Source organism: Brachyhypopomus gauderio, unplaced genomic scaffold (assembly GCF_052324685.1).
Source record: "Brachyhypopomus gauderio isolate BG-103 unplaced genomic scaffold, BGAUD_0.2 sc51, whole genome shotgun sequence".
Taxonomy (NCBI): domain Eukaryota; kingdom Metazoa; phylum Chordata; class Actinopteri; order Gymnotiformes; family Hypopomidae; genus Brachyhypopomus; species Brachyhypopomus gauderio.
The window spans coordinates 429,836-445,137 of record NW_027506876.1 but is presented as its reverse complement, the minus strand read 5'-3'; the positions used below and the strand labels follow the sequence as shown (position 1 = coordinate 445,137).

The 15,302-nt window shown below is 42.3% G+C and overlaps 15 non-coding genes across 15 annotated transcripts; all 15 read right to left on the bottom strand.

Moving 5' to 3' along the window:
* Positions 1–632: 632 nt before the first annotated feature.
* On the bottom strand, positions 633–705 carry trnav-aac (transfer RNA valine (anticodon AAC)). Its single transcript has one exon. It is a non-coding gene; the product is annotated as a tRNA-Val (tRNA).
* Positions 706–1,144: 439 nt separating this feature from the next.
* Positions 1,145–1,217, bottom strand: trnav-aac (transfer RNA valine (anticodon AAC)). The gene has a single exon. It is a non-coding gene; the product is annotated as a tRNA-Val (tRNA).
* A 439-nt stretch (positions 1,218–1,656) lies between these two features.
* On the bottom strand, positions 1,657–1,729 carry trnav-aac (transfer RNA valine (anticodon AAC)). Its single transcript has one exon. It is a non-coding gene; the product is annotated as a tRNA-Val (tRNA).
* Positions 1,730–2,877: 1,148 nt separating this feature from the next.
* trnav-aac (transfer RNA valine (anticodon AAC)) lies at positions 2,878–2,950 on the bottom strand. The gene has a single exon. It is a non-coding gene; the product is annotated as a tRNA-Val (tRNA).
* A 637-nt stretch (positions 2,951–3,587) lies between these two features.
* Positions 3,588–3,660, bottom strand: trnav-aac (transfer RNA valine (anticodon AAC)). The gene has a single exon. It is a non-coding gene; the product is annotated as a tRNA-Val (tRNA).
* Positions 3,661–4,297: 637 nt separating this feature from the next.
* trnav-aac (transfer RNA valine (anticodon AAC)) lies at positions 4,298–4,370 on the bottom strand. Its single transcript has one exon. It is a non-coding gene; the product is annotated as a tRNA-Val (tRNA).
* Positions 4,371–4,809: 439 nt separating this feature from the next.
* Positions 4,810–4,882, bottom strand: trnav-aac (transfer RNA valine (anticodon AAC)). Its single transcript has one exon. It is a non-coding gene; the product is annotated as a tRNA-Val (tRNA).
* Positions 4,883–9,069: 4,187 nt separating this feature from the next.
* On the bottom strand, positions 9,070–9,142 carry trnav-aac (transfer RNA valine (anticodon AAC)). Its single transcript has one exon. It is a non-coding gene; the product is annotated as a tRNA-Val (tRNA).
* Positions 9,143–9,779: 637 nt separating this feature from the next.
* On the bottom strand, positions 9,780–9,852 carry trnav-aac (transfer RNA valine (anticodon AAC)). Its single transcript has one exon. It is a non-coding gene; the product is annotated as a tRNA-Val (tRNA).
* Positions 9,853–10,489: 637 nt separating this feature from the next.
* Positions 10,490–10,562, bottom strand: trnav-aac (transfer RNA valine (anticodon AAC)). Its single transcript has one exon. It is a non-coding gene; the product is annotated as a tRNA-Val (tRNA).
* Positions 10,563–11,712: 1,150 nt separating this feature from the next.
* On the bottom strand, positions 11,713–11,785 carry trnav-aac (transfer RNA valine (anticodon AAC)). Its single transcript has one exon. It is a non-coding gene; the product is annotated as a tRNA-Val (tRNA).
* A 637-nt stretch (positions 11,786–12,422) lies between these two features.
* Positions 12,423–12,495, bottom strand: trnav-aac (transfer RNA valine (anticodon AAC)). Its single transcript has one exon. It is a non-coding gene; the product is annotated as a tRNA-Val (tRNA).
* A 637-nt stretch (positions 12,496–13,132) lies between these two features.
* On the bottom strand, positions 13,133–13,205 carry trnav-aac (transfer RNA valine (anticodon AAC)). The gene has a single exon. It is a non-coding gene; the product is annotated as a tRNA-Val (tRNA).
* Positions 13,206–13,842: 637 nt separating this feature from the next.
* On the bottom strand, positions 13,843–13,915 carry trnav-aac (transfer RNA valine (anticodon AAC)). The gene has a single exon. It is a non-coding gene; the product is annotated as a tRNA-Val (tRNA).
* Positions 13,916–14,354: 439 nt separating this feature from the next.
* trnav-aac (transfer RNA valine (anticodon AAC)) lies at positions 14,355–14,427 on the bottom strand. The gene has a single exon. It is a non-coding gene; the product is annotated as a tRNA-Val (tRNA).
* Positions 14,428–15,302: the final 875 nt, after the last annotated feature.

Here is a 15,302-nt window from a genome sequence, read left to right as displayed (position 1 = left end):
GTGTCTGAATGGGCACATCTCTCGTGGGCGTTTCCTCATACAATCAGAGCATGGAAGTCATCATGTCAACAATGGCTAAGCAGTAGGTCTACTCTGCTTTAAGACAAAACATTCACATCCAAACACCAAATGTTGACATCATTCGATCCCTTTATAACACAAACGTCTACAAATCAACCGAGTAGCATGAGTTTTCTACGTTGGGAGACAACATGACAAAACACCAGGTAAGTTTCCACTGAGTTTCATTTTGATTGAACCGATCAACACTGGCTAAGCAGTAGGTCTACTCTGCTTTAAGACAAAACATTCACATCCAAACACCAAATGTTGACATCATTCGATCCCTTTATAACACAAACGTCTACAAATCAACCGAGTAGCATGAGTTTTCTACGTTGGGAGACAACATGACAAAGCACTAGGTACGTTTCCACTGAGTTTCATTTTGATTGAACCGATTGCATTAGTACTGCTATCAAGGTACATGGCGATTTAGAACATTCCTGTATCGATCACATGAGACTGAGAGCTCACTTTGAGGATCTAAAGGGAAGAGCTCCCCGATAGCCTTTACAATGGCAACAAACCACTAAACAGCAGTGGTGTGTTTGTAATTCTATCAAGAAGCATGTTTCTGCCTGGTATCGAACCAGGGACCTTTCGCGTGTTAGGCGAACGTGATGACCACTACACTACAGAAACCTTGCGTGTCTGAATGGGCACATCTCTCGTGGGCGTTTCCTCATACAATCAGAGCATGGAAGTCATCATGTCAACAATGGCTAAGCAGTAGGTCTACTCTGCTTTAAGACAAAACATTCACATCCAAACACCAAATGTTGACATCATTCGATCCCTTTATAACACAAACGTCTACAAATCAACCAAGTAGCATGAGTTTTCTACGTTGGGAGACAACATGACAAAGCACTAGGTACGTTTCCACTGAGTTTCATTTTGATTGAACCGATTGCATTAGTACTGCTATCAAGGTACATGGCGATTTTGAACATTCCTGTATCGATCACATGAGACTGAGAGCTCACTTTGAGGATCTAAAGGGAAGAGCTCCCCGATAGCCTTTACACTGGCAACAAACCACTAAACAGCAGCGGTGTGTTTGTAATTCTATCAAGAAGCATGTTTCTGCCTGGTATCGAAGCAGGGACCTTTCGCGTGTTAGGCGAACGTGATGACCACTACACTACAGAAACCTTACATGTCTGAATGGGCACATCTCTCGTGGGCATTTCCTCATACAATCAGAGCATGGAAGTCATCATGTCAACAATGGCTAAGCAGTAGGTCTACTCTGCTTTAAGACAAAACATTCACATCCAAACACCAAATGTTGACTTCATTCGATACCTTTATAACACAAACGTCTACAAATCAACCGAGTAGCATGAGTTTTCTACGTTGGGAGACAACATGACAAAGCACTAGGTACGTTTCCACTGAGTTTCATTTTTATTGAACCGATTGCATTAGTACTGCTATCAAGGTACATGGCGATTTAGAACATTCCTGTATCGATCACATGAGACTGAGAGCTCACTTTGAGGATCTAAAGGGAAGAGCTCCCCGATAGCCTTTACAATGGCAACAAACCACTAAACAGCAGTGGTGTGTTTGTAATTCTATCAAGAAGCATGTTTCTGCCTGGTATCGAACCAGGGACCTTTCGCGTGTTAGGCGAACGTGATGACCACTACACTACAGAAACCTTGCGTGTCTGAATGGGCACATCTCTCGTGGGCGTTTCCTCATACAATCAGAGCATGGAAGTCATCATGTCAACAATGGCTAAGCAGTAGGTCTACTCTGCTTTAAGACAAAACATTCACATCCAAACACCAAATGTTGACATCATTCGATCCCTTTATAACACAAACGTCTACAAATCAACCGAGTAGCATGAGTTTTCTACGTTGGGAGACAACATGACAAAGCACTAGGTACGTTTCCACTGAGTTTCATTTTTATTGAACCGATTGCATTAGTACTGCTATCAAGGTACATGGCGATTTAGAACATTCCTGTATCGATCACATGAGACTGAGAGCTCACTTTGAGGATCTAAAGGGAAGAGCTCCCCGATAGCCTTTACAATGGCAACAAACCACTAAACAGCAGTGGTGTGTTTGTAATTCTATCAAGAAGCATGTTTCTGCCTGGTATCGAACCAGGGACCTTACGCGTGTTAAGCGAACGTGATGAACACTACACTACAGAAACCTTGCGTGTCTGAATGGGCACATCTCCCGTGGGCGTTTCCTCATACAATCAGAGCATGGAAGTCATCATGTCAACAATGGCTAAGCGGTAGGTCTACTCTGCTTTAAGACAAAACATTCACATCCAAACACCAAATGTTGACTTCATTCGATACCTTTATAACACAAACGTCTACAAATCAACCGAGTAGCATGAGTTTCTACGTTGGGAGACAACATGACAAAGCACTAGGTACGTTTCCACTGAGTTTCATTTTGATTGAACCGATCAACACTTGCTAAGCAGTAGGTCTACTCTGCTTTAAGACAAAACATTCACATCCAAACACCAAATGTTGACATCATTCGATCCCTTTATAACACAAACGTCTACAAATCAACCAAGTAGCATGAGTTTTCTACGTTGGGAGACAACATGACAAAGCACTAGGTACGTTTCCACTGAGTTTCATTTTGATTGAACCGATTGCATTAGTACTGCTATCAAGGTACATGGCGATTTTGAACATTCCTGTATCGATCACATGAGACTGAGAGCTCACTTTGAGGATCTAAAGGGAAGAGCTCCCCGATAGCCTTTACACTGGCAACAAACCACTAAACAGCAGCGGTGTGTTTGTAATTCTATCAAGAAGCATGTTTCTGCCTGGTATCGAAGCAGGGACCTTTCGCGTGTTAGGCGAACGTGATGACCACTACACTACAGAAACCTTACATGTCTGAATGGGCACATCTCTCGTGGGCGTTTCCTCATACAATCAGAGCATGGAAGTCATCATGTCAACAATGGCTAAGCAGTAGGTCTACTCTGCTTTAAGACAAAACATTCACATCCAAACACCAAATGTTGACTTCATTCGATACCTTTATAACACAAACGTCTACAAATCAACCGAGTAGCATGAGTTTTCTACGTTGGGAGACAACATGACACAGCACTAGGTACATTTCCACTGAGTTTCATTTTGATTGAACCGATCAACACTTGCTAAGCAGTAGGTCTACTCTGCTTTAAGACAAAACATTCACATCCAAACACCAAATGTTGACATCATTCGATCCCTTTATAACACAAACGTCTACAAATCAACCGAGTAGCATGAGTTTTCTACGTTGGGAGACAACATGACAAAGCACCAGGTAAGTTTCCACTGAGTTTCATTTTGATTGAACCGATTGCATTAGTACTGCTATCAAGGTACATGGCGATTTAGAACATTCCTGTATCGATCACATGAGACTGAGAGCTCACTTTGAGGATCTAAAGGGAAGAGCTCCCCGATAGCCTTTACACTGGCAACAAACCACTAAACAGCAGTGGTGTGTTTGTAATTCTATCAAGAAGCATGTTTCTGCCTGGTATCGAAGCAGGGACCTTTCGCGTGTTAGGCGAACGTGATGACCACTACACTACAGAAACCTTACATGTCTGAATGGGCACATCTCTCGTGGGCGTTTCCTCATACAATCAGAGCATGGAAGTCATCATGTCAACAATGGCTAAGCAGTAGGTCTACTCTGCTTTAAGACAAAACATTCACATCCAAACACCAAATGTTGACTTCATTCGATACCTTTATAACACAAACGTCTACAAATCAACCGAGTAGCATGAGTTTTCTACGTTGGGAGACAACATGACACAGCACTAGGTACATTTCCACTGAGTTTCATTTTGATTGAACCGATCAACACTTGCTAAGCAGTAGGTCTACTCTGCTTTAAGACAAAACATTCACATCCAAACACCAAATGTTGACATCATTCGATCCCTTTATAACACAAACGTCTACAAATCAACCGAGTAGCATGAGTTTTCTACGTTGGGAGACAACATGACAAAGCACCAGGTAAGTTTCCACTGAGTTTCATTTTGATTGAACCGATTGCATTAGTACTGCTATCAAGGTACATGGCGATTTAGAACATTCCTGTATCGATCACATGAGACTGAGAGCTCACTTTGAGGATCTAAAGGGAAGAGCTCCCCGATAGCCTTTACACTGGCAACAAACCACTAAACAGCAGTGGTGTGTTTGTAATTCTATCAAGAAGCATGTTTCTGCCTGGTATCGAAGCAGGGACCTTTCGCGTGTTAGGCGAACGTGATGACCACTACACTACAGAAACCTTACATGTCTGAATGGGCACATCTCTCGTGGGCGTTTCCTCATACAATCAGAGCATGGAAGTCATCATGTCAACAATGGCTAAGCAGTAGGTCTACTCTGCTTTAAGACAAAACATTCACATCCAAACACCAAATGTTGACATCATTCGATCCCTTTATAACACAAACGTCTACAAATCAACCAAGTAGCATGAGTTTTCTACGTTGGGAGACAACATGACAAAGCACTAGGTACGTTTCCACTGAGTTTCATTTTGATTGAACCGATTGCATTAGTACTGCTATCAAGGTACATGGCGATTTTGAACATTCCTGTATCGATCACATGAGACTGAGAGCTCACTTTGAGGATCTAAAGGGAAGAGCTCCCCGATTGCCTTTACACTGGCAACAAACCACTAAACAGCAGCGGTGTGTTTGTAATTCTATCAAGAAGCATGTTTCTGCCTGGTATCGAAGCAGGGACCTTTCGCGTGTTAGGCGAACGTGATGACCACTACACTACAGAAACCTTACATGTCTGAATGGGCACATCTCTCGTGGGCGTTTCCTCATACAATCAGAGCATGGAAGTCATCATGTCAACAATGGCTAAGCAGTAGGTCTACTCTGCTTTAAGACAAAACATTCACATCCAAACACCAAATGTTGACTTCATTCGATACCTTTATAACACAAACGTCTACAAATCAACCGAGTAGCATGAGTTTTCTACGTTGGGAGACAACATGACACAGCACTAGGTACATTTCCACTGAGTTTCATTTTGATTGAACCGATCAACACTTGCTAAGCAGTAGGTCTACTCTGCTTTAAGACAAAACATTCACATCCAAACACCAAATGTTGACATCATTCGATCCCTTTATAACACAAACGTCTACAAATCAACCGAGTAGCATGAGTTTTCTACGTTGGGAGACAACATGACAAAGCACCAGGTAAGTTTCCACTGAGTTTCATTTTGATTGAACCGATTGCATTAGTACTGCTATCAAGGTACATGGCGATTTAGAACATTCCTGTATCGATCACATGAGACTGAGAGCTCACTTTGAGGATCTAAAGGGAAGAGCTCCCCGATAGCCTTTACACTGGCAACAAACCACTAAACAGCAGTGGTGTGTTTGTAATTCTATCAAGAAGCATGTTTCTGCCTGGTATCGAAGCAGGGACCTTTCGCGTGTTAGGCGAACGTGATGACCACTACACTATAGAAACCTTACATGTCTGAATGGGCACATCTCTCGTGGGCGTTTCCTCATACAATCAGAGCATGGAAGTCATCATGTCAACAATGGCTAAGCAGTAGGTCTACTCTGCTTTAAGACAAAACATTCACATCCAAACACCAAATGTTGACATCATTCGATCCCTTTATAACACAAACGTCTACAAATCAACCGAGTAGCATGAGTTTTCTACGTTGGGAGACAACATGACAAAGCACTAGGTACGTTTCCACTGAGTTTCATTTTGATTGAACCGATTGCATTAGTACTGCTATCAAGGTACATGGCGATTTAGAACATTCCTGTATCGATCACATGAGACTGAGAGCTCACTTTGAGGATCTAAAGGGAAGAGCTCCCCGATAGCCTTTACACTGGCAACAAACCACTAAACAGCAGTGGTGTGTTTGTAATTCTATCAAGAAGCATGCGTCTGCCTGGTATCGAACCAAGGACCTTACGCGTGTTAAGCGAACGTGATGAACACTACACTACAGAAACCTTGCGTGTCTGAATGGGCACATCTCCCGTGGGCGTTTCCTCATACAATCAGAGCATGGAAGTCATCATGTCAACAATGGCTAAGCGGTAGGTCTACTCTGCTTTAAGACAAAACATTCACATCCAAACACCAAATGTTGACTTCATTCGATACCTTTATAACACAAACGTCTACAAATCAACCGAGTAGCATGAGTTTCTACGTTGGGAGACAACATGACAAAGCACTAGGTACGTTTCCACTGAGTTTCATTTTGATTGAACCGATCAACACTTGCTAAGCAGTAGGTCTACTCTGCTTTAAGACAAAACATTCACATCCAAACACCAAATGTTGACATCATTCGATCCCTTTATAACACAAACGTCTACAAATCAACCAAGTAGCATGAGTTTTCTACGTTGGGAGACAACATGACAAAGCACTAGGTACGTTTCCACTGAGTTTCATTTTGATTGAACCGATTGCATTAGTACTGCTATCAAGGTACATGGCGATTTTGAACATTCCTGTATCGATCACATGAGACTGAGAGCTCACTTTGAGGATCTAAAGGGAAGAGCTCCCCGATAGCCTTTACACTGGCAACAAACCACTAAACAGCAGCGGTGTGTTTGTAATTCTATCAAGAAGCATGTTTCTGCCTGGTATCTAAGCAGGGACCTTTCGCGTGTTAGGCGAACGTGATGACCACTACACTACAGAAACCTTACATGTCTGAATGGGCACATCTCTCGTGGGCGTTTCCTCATACAATCAGAGCATGGAAGTCATCATGTCAACAATGGCTAAGCAGTAGGTCTACTCTGCTTTAAGACAAAACATTCACATCCAAACACCAAATGTTGACTTCATTCGATACCTTTATAACACAAACGTCTACAAATCAACCGAGTAGCATGAGTTTTCTACGTTGGGAGACAACATGACACAGCACTAGGTACATTTCCACTGAGTTTCATTTTGATTGAACCGATCAACACTTGCTAAGCAGTAGGTCTACTCTGCTTTAAGACAAAACATTCACATCCAAACACCAAATGTTGACATCATTCGATCCCTTTATAACACAAACGTCTACAAATCAACCGAGTAGCATGAGTTTTCTACGTTGGGAGACAACATGACAAAGCACTAGGTACGTTTCCACTGAGTTTCATTTTGATTGAACCGATTGCATTAGTACTGCTATCAAGGTACATGGCGATTTAGAACATTCCTGTATCGATCACATGAGACTGAGAGCTCACTTTGAGGATCTAAAGGGAAGAGCTCCCCGATAGCCTTTACACTGGCAACAAACCACTAAACAGCAGTGGTGTGTTTGTAATTCTATCAAGAAGCATGCGTCTGCCTGGTATCGAACCAAGGACCTTACGCGTGTTAAGCGAACGTGATGAACACTACACTACAGAAACCTTGCGTGTCTGAATGGGCACATCTCCCGTGGGCGTTTCCTCATACAATCAGAGCATGGAAGTCATCATGTCAACAATGGCTAAGCGGTAGGTCTACTCTGCTTTAAGACAAAACATTCACATCCAAACACCAAATGTTGACTTCATTCGATACCTTTATAACACAAACGTCTACAAATCAACCGAGTAGCATGAGTTTTCTACGTTGGGAGACAACATGACAAAGCACTAGGTACGTTTCCACTGAGTTTCATTTTGATTGAACCGATCAACACTGGCTAAGCAGTAGGTCTACTCTGCTTTAAGACAAAACATTCACATCCAAACACCAAATGTTTACATCATTCGATCCCTTTATAACACAAACGTCTACAAATCAACCGAGTAGCATGAGTTTTCTACGTTGGGAGACAACATGACAAAACACCAGGTAAGTTTCCACTGAGTTTCATTTTGATTGAACCGATCAACACTGGCTAAGCAGTAGGTCTACTCTGCTTTAAGACAAAACATTCACATCCAAACACCAAATGTTGACATCATTCGATCCCTTTATAACACAAACGTCTACAAATCAACCGAGTAGCATGAGTTTTCTACGTTGGGAGACAACATGACAAAGCACTAGGTACGTTTCCACTGAGTTTCATTTTGATTGAACCGATTGCATTAGTACTGCTATCAAGGTACATGGCGATTTAGAACATTCCTGTATCGATCACATGAGACTGAGAGCTCACTTTGAGGATCTAAAGGGAAGAGCTCCCCGATAGCCTTTACAATGGCAACAAACCACTAAACAGCAGTGGTGTGTTTGTAATTCTATCAAGAAGCAAGTTTCTGCCTGGTTTTCGAACCAGGGACCTTTCGCGTGTTAGGCGAACGTGATGAACACTACACTACAGAAACCTGGCGTGTCTGAATGGGCACATCTCTCGTGGGCGTTTCCTCATACAATCAGAGCATGGAAGTCATCATGTCAACAATGGCTAAGCGGTAGGTCTACTCTGCTTTAAGACAAAACATTCACATTCAAACACCAAATGTTGACTTCATTCGATATCTTTATAACACAAACGTCTACAAATCAACCGAGTAGCATGAGTTTTCTACGTTGGGAGACAACATGACAAAGCACTAGGTACGTTTCCACTGAGTTTCATTTTGATTGAACCGATCAACACTGGCTAAGCAGTAGGTCTACTCTGCTTTAAGACAAAACATTCACATCCAAACACCAAATGTTGACATCATTCGATCCCTTTATAACACAAACGTCTAGAAATCAACCAAGTAGCATGAGTTTTCTACGTTGGGAGACAACATGACAAAGCACTAGGTACGTTTCCACTGAGTTTCATTTTGATTGAACCGATTGCATTAGTACTGCTATCAAGGTACATGGCGATTTAGAACATTCCTGTATCGATCACATGAGACTGAGAGCTCACTTTGAGGATCTAAAGGGAAGAGCTCCCCGATAGCCTTTACACTGGCAACAAACCACTAAACAGCAGTGGTGTGTTTGTAATTCTATCAAGAAGCATGTTTCTGCCTGGTATCGAACCAGGGACCTTTCGCGTGTTAGGCGAACGTGATGACCACTACACTACAGAAACCTTGCGTGTCTGAATGGGCACATCTCTCGTGGGCGTTTCCTCATACAATCAGAGCATGGAAGTCATCATGTCAACAATGGCTAAGCAGTAGGTCTACTCTGCTTTAAGACAAAACATTCACATCCAAACACCAAATGTTGACATCATTCGATCCCTTTATAACACAAACGTCTACAAATCAACCGAGTAGCATGAGTTTTCTACGTTGGGAGACAACATGACAAAACACCAGGTAAGTTTCCACTGAGTTTCATTTTGATTGAACCGATCAACACTGGCTAAGCAGTAGGTCTACTCTGCTTTAAGACAAAACATTCACATCCAAACACCAAATGTTGACATCATTCGATCCCTTTATAACACAAACGTCTACAAATCAACCGAGTAGCATGAGTTTTCTACGTTGGGAGACAACATGACAAAGCACTAGGTACGTTTCCACTGAGTTTCATTTTTATTGAACCGATTGCATTAGTACTGCTATCAAGGTACATGGCGATTTAGAACATTCCTGTATCGATCACATGAGACTGAGAGCTCACTTTGAGGATCTAAAGGGAAGAGCTCCCCGATAGCCTTTACAATGGCAACAAACCACTAAACAGCAGTGGTGTGTTTGTAATTCTATCAAGAAGCATGTTTCTGCCTGGTATCGAACCAGGGACCTTTCGCGTGTTAGGCGAACGTGATGACCACTACACTACAGAAACCTTGTGTGTCTGAATGGGCACATCTCTCGTGGGCATTTCCTCATACAATCAGAGCATGGAAGTCATCATGTCAACAATGGCTAAGCAGTAGGTCTACTCTGCTTTAAGACAAAACATTCACATCCAAACACCAAATGTTGACATCATTCGATCCCTTTATAACACAAACGTCTACAAATCAACCGAGTAGCATGAGTTTTCTACGTTGGGAGACAACTTGACAAAACACCAGGTAAGTTTCCACTGAGTTTCATTTTGATTGAACCGATCAACACTGGCTAAGCAGTAGGTCTACTCTGCTTTAAGACAAAACATTCACATCCAAACACCAAATGTTGACATCATTCGATCCCTTTATAACACAAACGTCTACAAATCAACCGAGTAGCATGAGTTTTCTACGTTGGGAGACAACATGACAAAGCACTAGGTACGTTTCCACTGAGTTTCATTTTTATTGAACCGATTGCATTAGTACTGCTATCAAGGTACATGGCGATTTAGAACATTCCTGTATCGATCACATGAGACTGAGAGCTCACTTTGAGGATCTAAAGGGAAGAGCTCCCCGATAGCCTTTACAATGGCAACAAACCACTAAACAGCAGTGGTGTGTTTGTAATTCTATCAAGAAGCATGTTTCTGCCTGGTATCGAACCAGGGACCTTTCGCGTGTTAGGCGAACGTGATGACCACTACACTACAGAAACCTTGCGTGTCTGAATGGGCACATCTCTCGTGGGCGTTTCCTCATACAATCAGAGCATGGAAGTCATCATGTCAACAATGGCTAAGCAGTAGGTCTACTCTGCTTTAGGACAAAACATTCACATCCAAACACCAAATGTTGACATCATTCGATCCCTTTATAACACAAACGTCTACAAATCAACCGAGTAGCATGAGTTTTCTACGTTGGGAGACAACATGACAAAGCACTAGGTACGTTTCCACTGAGTTTCATTTTGATTGAACCGATTGCATTAGTACTGCTATCAAGGTACATGGCGATTTAGAACATTCCTGTATCGATCACATGAGACTGAGAGCTCACTTTGAGGATCTAAAGGGAAGAGCTCCCCGATAGCCTTTACAATGGCAACAAACCACTAAACAGCAGTGGTGTGTTTGTAATTCTATCAAGAAGCATGTTTCTGCCTGGTTTTCGAACCAGGGACCTTTCGCGTGTTAGGCGAACGTGATGAACACTACACTACAGAAACCTTGCGTGTCTGAATGGGCACATCTCTCATGGGCGTTTCCTCATACAATCAGAGCATGGAAGTCATCATGTCAACAATGGCTAAGCGGTAGGTCTACTCTGCTTTAAGACAAAACATTCACATTCAAACACCAAATGTTGACTTCATTCGATACCTTTATAACACAAACGTCTACAAATCAACCGAGTAGCATGAGTTTTCTACGTTGGGAGACAACATGACAAAGCACTAGGTACGTTTCCACTGAGTTTCATTTTGATTGAACCGATCAACACTGGCTAAGCAGTAGGTCTACTCTGCTTTAAGACAAAACATTCACATCCAAACACCAAATGTTGACATCATTCGATCCCTTTATAACACAAACGTCTAGAAATCAACCAAGTAGCATGAGTTTTCTACGTTGGGAGACAACATGACAAAGCACTAGGTACGTTTCCACTGAGTTTCATTTTGATTGAACCGATTGCATTAGTACTGCTATCAAGGTACATGGCGATTTAGAACATTCCTGTATCGATCACATGAGACTGAGAGCTCACTTTGAGGATCTAAAGGGAAGAGCTCCCCGATAGCCTTTACACTGGCAACAAACCACTAAACAGCAGTGGTGTGTTTGTAATTCTATCAAGAAGCATGTTTCTGCCTGGTATCGAACCAGGGACCTTTCGCGTGTTAGGCGAACGTGATGACCACTACACTACAGAAACCTTGCGTGTCTGAATGGGCACATCTCTCGTGGGCGTTTCCTCATACAATCAGAGCATGGAAGTCATCATGTCAACAATGGCTAAGCAGTAGGTCTACTCTGCTTTAAGACAAAACATTCACATCCAAACACCAAATGTTGACATCATTCGATCCCTTTATAACACAAACGTCTACAAATCAACCGAGTAGCATGAGTTTTCTACGTTGGGAGACAACATGACAAAACACCAGGTAAGTTTCCACTGAGTTTCATTTTGATTGAACCGATCAACACTGGCTAAGCAGTAGGTCTACTCTGCTTTAAGACAAAACATTCACATCCAAACACCAAATGTTGACATCATTCGATCCCTTTATAACACAAACGTCTACAAATCAACCGAGTAGCATGAGTTTTCTACGTTGGGAGACAACATGACAAAGCACTAGGTACGTTTCCACTGAGTTTCATTTTTATTGAACCGATTGCATTAGTACTGCTATCAAGGTACATGGCGATTTAGAACATTCCTGTATCGATCACATGAGACTGAGAGCTCACTTTGAGGATCTAAAGGGAAGAGCTCCCCGATAGCCTTTACACTGGCAACAAACCACTAAACAGCAGTGGTGTGTTTGTAATTCTATCAAGAAGCATGTTTCTGCCTGGTATCGAACCAGGGACCTTTCACGTGTTAGGCGAACGTGATGACCACTACACTACAGAAACCTTGCGTGTCTGAATGGGCACATCTCTCGTGGGCGTTTCCTCATACAATCAGAGCATGGAAGTCATCATGTCAACAATGGCTAAGCAGTAGGTCTTCTCTGCTTTAAGACAAAACATTCACATCCAAACACCAAATGTTGACATCATTCGATCCCTTTATAACACAAACGTCTACAAATCAACCGAGTAGCATGAGTTTTCTACGTTGGGAGACAACATGACAAAACACCAGGTAAGTTTCCACTGAGTTTCATTTTGATTGAACCGATCAACACTGGCTAAGCAGTAGGTCTACTCTGCTTTAAGACAAAACATTCACATCCAAACACCAAATGTTGACATCATTCGATCCCTTTATAACACAAACGTCTACAAATCAACCGAGTAGCATGAGTTTTCTACGTTGGGAGACAACATGACAAAGCACTAGGTACGTTTCCACTGAGTTTCATTTTTATTGAACCGATTGCATTAGTACTGCTATCAAGGTACATGGCGATTTAGAACATTCCTGTATCGATCACATGAGACTGAGAGCTCACTTTGAGGATCTAAAGGGAAGAGCTCCCCGATAGCCTTTACAATGGCAACAAACCACTAAACAGCAGTGGTGTGTTTGTAATTCTATCAAGAAGCATGTTTCTGCCTGGTATCGAACCAGGGACCTTTCGCGTGTTAGGCGAACGTGATGACCACTACACTACAGAAACCTTGCGTGTCTGAATGGGCACATCTCTCGTGGGCGTTTCCTCATACAATCAGAGCATGGAAGTCATCATGTCAACAATGGCTAAGCAGTAGGTCTACTCTGCTTTAAGACAAAACATTCACATCCAAACACCAAATGTTGACATCATTCGATCCCTTTATAACACAAACGTCTACAAATCAACCGAGTAGCATGAGTTTTCTACGTTGGGAGACAACTTGACAAAACACCAGGTAAGTTTCCACTGAGTTTCATTTTGATTGAACCGATCAACACTGGCTAAGCAGTAGGTCTACTCTGCTTTAAGACAAAACATTCACATCCAAACACCAAATGTTGACATCATTCGATCCCTTTATAACACAAACGTCTACAAATCAACCGAGTAGCATGAGTTTTCTACGTTGGGAGACAACATGACAAAGCACTAGGTACGTTTCCACTGAGTTTCATTTTTATTGAACCGATTGCATTAGTACTGCTATCAAGGTACATGGCGATTTAGAACATTCCTGTATCGATCACATGAGACTGAGAGCTCACTTTGAGGATCTAAAGGGAAGAGCTCCCCGATAGCCTTTACAATGGCAACAAACCACTAAACAGCAGTGGTGTGTTTGTAATTCTATCAAGAAGCATGTTTCTGCCTGGTATCGAACCAGGGACCTTTCGCGTGTTAGGCGAACGTGATGACCACTACACTACAGAAACCTTGCGTGTCTGAATGGGCACATCTCTCGTGGGCGTTTCCTCATACAATCAGAGCATGGAAGTCATCATGTCAACAATGGCTAAGCAGTAGGTCTACTCTGCTTTAAGACAAAACATTCACATCCAAACACCAAATGTTGACATCATTCGATCCCTTTATAACACAAACGTCTAGAAATCAACCAAGTAGCATGAGTTTTCTACGTTGGGAGACAACATGACAAAGCACTAGGTACGTTTCCACTGAGTTTCATTTTGATTGAACCGATTGCATTAGTACTGCTATCAAGGTACATGGCGATTTAGAACATTCCTGTATCGATCACATGAGACTGAGAGCTCACTTTGAGGATCTAAAGGGAAGAGCTCCCCGATAGCCTTTACACTGGCAACAAACCACTAAACAGCAGTGGTGTGTTTGTAATTCTATCAAGAAGCATGTTTCTGCCTGGTATCGAACCAGGGACCTTTCGCGTGTTAGGCGAACGTGATGACCACTACACTACAGAAACCTTGCGTGTCTGAATGGGCACATCTCTCGTGGGCGTTTCCTCATACAATCAGAGCATGGAAGTCATCATGTCAACAATGGCTAAGCAGTAGGTCTACTCTGCTTTAAGACAAAACATTCACATCCAAACACCAAATGTTGACATCATTCGATCCCTTTATAACACAAACGTCTACAAATCAACCGAGTAGCATGAGTTTTCTACGTTGGGAGACAACATGACAAAGCACTAGGTACGTTTCCACTGAGTTTCATTTTGATTGAACCGATCAACACTGGCTAAGCAGTAGGTCTACTCTGCTTTAAGACAAAACATTCACATCCAAACACCAAATGTTGACATCATTCGATCCCTTTATAACACAAACGTCTACAAATCAACCGAGTAGCATGAGTTTTCTACGTTGGGAGACAACATGACAAAGCACTAGGTACGTTTCCACTGAGTTTCATTTTGATTGAACCGATTGCATTAGTACTGCTATCAAGGTACATGGCGATTTAGAACATTCCTGTATCGATCACATGAGACTGAGAGCTCACTTTGAGGATCTAAAGGGAAGAGCTCCCCGATAGCCTTTACAATGGCAACAAACCACTAAACAGCAGTGGTGTGTTTGTAATTCTATCAAGAAGCATGTTTCTGCCTGGTTTTCGAACCAGGGACCTTTCGCGTGTTAGGCGAACGTGATGAACACTACACTACAGAAACCTTGCGTGTCTGAATGGGCACATCTCTCGTGGGCGTTTCCTCATACAATCAGAGCATGGAAGTCATCATGTCAACAATGGCTAAGCAGTAGGTCTACTCTGCTTTAAGACAAAACATTCACATCCAAACACCAAATGTTGACATCATTCGATCCCTTTATAACA